This window comes from Aristolochia californica, unplaced genomic scaffold, assembly GCF_029961685.1.
Source record: "Aristolochia californica isolate CCGP_79_NKW_82.1479 unplaced genomic scaffold, dmAriCali1.0.hap1 SCAF_408, whole genome shotgun sequence".
NCBI classification, from domain to species: domain Eukaryota; kingdom Viridiplantae; phylum Streptophyta; class Magnoliopsida; order Piperales; family Aristolochiaceae; genus Aristolochia; species Aristolochia californica.
The window spans coordinates 7,752-13,524 of NW_027182113.1; the positions used below are offsets into that span (position 1 = coordinate 7,752).

Here is a 5,773-nt window from a genome sequence, read left to right on the forward strand (position 1 = left end):
TTTTAGGGTTTTCGACCAACTAACTTCGACTTCGGATATGTATGAAGTATTAACATTCTTTTTGTGCGGGAAGAGATACAGTATGAACAAACAAACAAAAAAGAGGAGGGAACGGAATCCAATTATTTTCTTTACTCATATCTTTACCCATCTACTCGTTTTTTACCCATCTACAAGACGGAGGCGTCTATCTATACATCTAGATGTAGATGGATAAATATGTATTATGCTCTGGACTATTAACGCATATAATATTAAATAATATTAATATGGGTTCTGACTCTATTGATTTATTTGTATGAGTATCTTATCTATTCGATACATTAACCACGTGCCAGGAACCAGATTTGAACTGGTGACACGAGGATTTTCAGTCCTCTGCTCTACCAGCTGAGCTATCCCGACCATTCTCGATGCATGATCCTACTAAAAGAAAAAGAAAGCTTGGGCCTATGTCAATGAAAGGGACTCAAAAAGCATTAACTTACCTAAATAAAGTCGGTAATTTGTTGGATCTTCAAAAAGGAGACTTTGTAAATGTAAGTGTAAGAGTAATGATATGAACTGTGAAAGGTTCCGTAATGGAGATTCTTTGCCCATCCATATATGGATGGGCATTTGTACGTATATCATATCTATCACAGTGAGAAGAGAGAAAGATTTCTGGCCGGATCCATTTGTGAAAGAGTAGAGTAAGTGAAAAACATATCTAATTTTGAACCACTGATAAAAAAAAAAGAGGATAAATGCTTAGGGAGTCAAATAGGCCTTTTATTGGGGATAGAGGGACTTGAACCCTCACGATTTCTAAAGTCGACGGATTTTCCTCTTACTATAAATTTCATTGTTGTCAGTATTGACATGTAGAATGGGACTCTATCTTTATTCTCGTCTCACTCGATTAATCAATCCTTAAAAAGATCTATCAGACATCCTTAAAAAGATCTATCAGACTCTGGTGTGATAGTCGATTTGATCACTGACTATTCGATTCTTCCTTCTGCTTCTGAAATTATTATTCTGAAATTTTTAGAAAAAAAAAATATGGATTCGGGTCGTGATTAATCTTTGATATTTCAGTACGTATACGTACATATCTAGGGTCATCCCACTCTGGAGTTTCGATAGAAGGATTCTTCTACCAATGTAGTAAAGTCAACCCCATTCGTTAGAACAGCTTCCGTTGAGTCTCTGCACCTATCCTTTTTTTTTTCTGAAAACAGGATTTGGCTCAGGATTGCCCATTTTTAATTCCAGGGTTTCTCTGAATTTGGAAGTTACCACTTAGTAGGTTTCCATACCAAGGCTCAATCCAATCAAGTCCGTAGCGTCTACCAATTTCGCCATATCCCCCTCCCTCTTCCTTATGAGAAAGAAATCACATTGTGACCCCCCCTTCTTTTCTTTCATTTATCTTGGAGCCGTTGAATTCATTAGATACAGGCCCTTATTCCTATATCAAAGAGGTGTGTCCCTATTATATTTCTTGACCAGCTTCTTTCATCCCTATCGGAGTGGCGGGCCCATATTTGATATGATCCAATCAGAAATGATTCTATCATTGATGTATCCGCAATTCAATATGGATGGATATATCCCACGTCACATATATATATATGTCTTTACACCCCTTATTTTTTTAGCGCTATTTGGAATACTGGAACGGTCGATATTCATTCTTTTTTTATCGTCTTATCCCCTCCCTTTCCGAATGAAACCAGAGGAATGTCTCATTATGCTCTGGACTGCAGCCTTATCTTTATCTTATCCTTTCCTTTATCTTATCCTTTCCTTAGGAAGGATCTCCTATACTATAGGAATTCCTATAGTGTAAATAAATAGAATTTCTAAATTTCTATAACTATATATAGAATATATAACTAAGCTAATTTTTATTTTTTAGTTTATTTTATTAAGATTAAGTAATTAATATTACTAATATTACATAATCATAATATAATCTAATTAATATTAATAATATAATATATTAATATTATATTATTATTTATTATTACATAACAACATTAATATTAATAATTACATTATTAATATTAATGTTGTCATAATTAATATTATATTCTATTTAATATTAATATTGTATTATTAATATAATATTGATATTGTATTTATATAATTGTATTTGTATTTATATAATTGTATTTATATATATATATATTATATATAATAATAATAATTAATAATAATTATAATAATAATAAAAACAAACTACTCTTTATTTATTTATTATAATTATATTAATTATTAATAATAGATATTAATAATAGATAAATAAATAGATAAATAAAATAAAAAAATAAATAAATAGCTAATTACTAATAGCTAAGTCCCAGTAGTTTCCCGAAATCCTATGCACTATTTCTGTTATGTGAGCCCGCTTAGCTCAGGGGTTAGAGCATCGCATTTGTAATGCGATGGTCATCGGTTCGATTCCGATAGCCGGCTTTTCCATTTATTCGATTTTTTCCATGATTGATATTGATATTGATAATGTCTCCTTGAGATCAAGAGAAATTGAAAAGACTTTTCAATTTTCTCCAAATGTCGGGTCAACATAGTATGTTACGGGAACTCCCAACTATGAATAAAAAAGAATAAAAAATGGATTGAAGCTGTTAGATCTCTACAGAACAAGAAAGGGATACTTAACTTCCTATATATAACTATATAAAATAATCTGGTTATTGAGACAATTCATCTCATTCTTCTTTATAGTATTTCAGCGAGTTTAGCTTCGTTTATCGTTTAGTTCAGTCTTAATTTTTTTATTCTGTGAAATCCAATTTCAATAAAATAAGGAGTCTTTATGTCTCGTTACCGAGGGCCTCGTTTCAAAAAAATACGCCGTCTGGGGGCTTTACCGGGACTCACTAGTAAAAGACCTAGATCCGGAAGTGATCTTAGAAACCAACCGCGTTCCGGGAAAAGATCTCAATATCGTATTCGTCTAGAAGAAAAACAAAAATTGCGTTTTCATTATGGTCTGACAGAGCGGCAATTGCTTAGATATGTTCGTATCGCTGGGAAAGCCAAAGGGTCAACAGGTCAAGTTTTACTACAACTACTTGAAATGCGTTTGGATAACATCCTTTTTCGATTGGGTATGGCTTCGACCATTCCTGGAGCTAGACAACTAGTTAACCATAGACATATTTTAGTTAATGGTCGTATAGTAGATATCCCAAGTTATCGGTGTAAACCCCGAGATATTATTACTACGAGAGATGAACAAAGATCCAGAGCTCTGATTCAAAATTATGTGGATTCATCTCCCCGCGAGGAATTGCCAAAACATTTGACTCTTGACTCATTCCAATATAAAGGAATAGTAAATCAAATAATAGATAGTAAATGGATCGGCTTAAAAATCAATGAATTACTAGTCGTGGAATATTATTCCCGTCAGACTTAAACTTAATTAAAATAAAATAATTAAGCTTTGGACAATACAATTTTGTCTACCCTGTTTCACCAAACAAAGTAAATAGAACTAAGTTAAGGGATTTAATCCGGATTTTCCCCCATTTTCGTATCCTTTTCGTATCCCAAGTGGATCCGCGGTCAGATTCTCATTCCTTGTCCACCCTTTCCGATCCGATATTTTATCTACCACAGTAATTGGCAATAGAGAATCACTAGAAAGCAAAGGCCCTACTCTTGGAATAATGGTATCCATTGTTATTTGATACATTGTGGTTGGTAACGTTGGTAAATTAGGTGTAGGTCAAGGTACGGAAAGAGAGGGATTCGAACCCTCGGTAAGCAAAAGCCTACATAGCAGTTCCAGTGCTACGCCTTGAACCACTCGGCCACCTTTCCCACAGAATCTTAGGATTATTGCCCGGAAACCCGGTGAATAGCGAGTCATTCATATTATTTTATTGAATTTTTTATTGCAATACAATAAAGGTACGACCGATCTATTATAAATCGAAAACTTTTCGTCAAACAAAGATCTTCCTTCGAGGCTCGAGGGATAAAAACACATTTTTTTTTATTTAATATTAACTTAATATTAAAAAAACTATCTATTCATCTTTGTCAAGACGACGACCCTCTCCATCTTATTCGGATATTTATACCGTATACCGGATTAAACAACCAATGAATTGGGACGAATCCACAAACTCTATACTATACTATAGTATTTTATACTATGGTTATATTTAGAGGTCCATAGGAATTAAAAAATTCCTTTCTAGTTTCAGATTTATCAACAACAACTCTTCTCATGAGCTATCCCATGGATCTATTATTCCCATGGATCTATTATAAATAAATTCATGGGTCGCCCTATGATTTTAATATTTCCATTGTATTGTTTTGTTTGTGGATACGCGCTATTCGCCCAAAATGGATGGGTTGGTTATTCTATTTTCATCATGGAATGCTTATTTGATTCTTTTGACTCTTTGGGTAATAATAAAAAAAAAAAAAACTCCTCGAGTTAGATCAGAATTTGTAGGAAAATTTCTTGGATTCCTTAACTTCGATAAAATAAAGAGTAAGAGTTCTGTTCATTGGTATACCACATTGGACTGAAATCCAATCTGATTCCAATATTTCCTATCTATCCCTGTCTTAAAAGGGGCAATTTTGAGGGTCTTTTTTTTTTTACAATTACTCTGTTTTTATGTGATTTCGTACTGTACAATTCCTTTGTTTATGGGAGCATTTTCCCTCGAGGGAGAGGATAATGAGAAGAATTATGGAATGGGTTGTAAACTATGCCTAGATCTCGGATAAGTGGAAATTTTCTTGATAAGACCTCCTCAATTGTAGCCAATATCTTATTACGAATAATTCCGATAACTTCAGGAGAAAAAGAGGCATTTACCTATTACAGAGATGGTGTGATTTGATTCGTTTTTTTTTTATTTATTTATTAATATTAAAATTTATATATATTCTAATTATATAATATAATTCTATTTATTTATATTTACTTATTATATTATATTATTATATATTGGATTTGACCTCTTTCAGTCTTATGAGAAGGGGACATGGTTCAGGACACAAAAAAAAAATTCTTTAAATAAACTTCCGCTTGGTGAAGGTGAAGTTTGGGGTAGTAGAGATCGAACAATTCCTTCTGTCGTGTATCCCCGATTGATGCAACCTCAGATGCTTCAATTATCGATTTTAGCATTGAGCGAAAGGTTACACCTATAGGTTCTGTATTGCAGGTTAATCCTACTCCACCAGTACCAATAGGCGGCGCATAGGGGAAGAAGCACTACACCTAGGAATCAACAACACGAAAACTTTGTTATATATTATACCCCTTTTCCTTATTGGGATCGGGACTAACAAGAATGGTTGGGACAACAAACATCCATCTCGTTTGTGCTTTGGATACCCGTATAACCATCGAAGATCGTTGAAGTGACTAATTCCTGCAAATCAAATAGAGGGCGTTGAGGACAAAGAAATTGTTGGAGTGAGCATTTCTATCTAGCATCAACACGTTTGGTGTTAAGAAAAAGACCTCCTACAGGAAGGCTGGCTAGAGATTTCTTGTAAAAACACTAGCCCCCATCAGTTCATAATGAAAATATTTCAATCTTTTTTGATTCCGATTCCATGGGTTATTCCCTTTATTACTATGCACAGAAGAGAAGGGAGGAGCCGTATGAGATGAAAGTCTCACGTACGGTTCTGAAACGGAGATTCTTTGAATAGAATGAACGACCGTAACGGATGTCAGCTCAATCCGAAGGAAATTATGCGGAAGCTTTACAAAATTATTATG

The 5,773-nt window shown here is 33.7% G+C and overlaps 3 non-coding genes across 3 annotated transcripts; 1 reads left to right on the forward strand and 2 right to left on the reverse strand.

Moving 5' to 3' along the window:
* Nucleotides 1–332: 332 nt before the first annotated feature.
* On the reverse strand, nt 333–405 carry TRNAF-GAA (transfer RNA phenylalanine (anticodon GAA)). Its single transcript has one exon. It is a non-coding gene; the product is annotated as a tRNA-Phe (tRNA).
* A 1,985-nt stretch (nt 406–2,390) lies between these two features.
* TRNAT-UGU (transfer RNA threonine (anticodon UGU)) lies at nt 2,391–2,463 on the forward strand. Its single transcript has one exon. It is a non-coding gene; the product is annotated as a tRNA-Thr (tRNA).
* A 1,287-nt stretch (nt 2,464–3,750) lies between these two features.
* TRNAS-GGA (transfer RNA serine (anticodon GGA)) lies at nt 3,751–3,837 on the reverse strand. The gene has a single exon. It is a non-coding gene; the product is annotated as a tRNA-Ser (tRNA).
* Between the last annotated feature and the right edge of the window lie 1,936 nt (nt 3,838–5,773).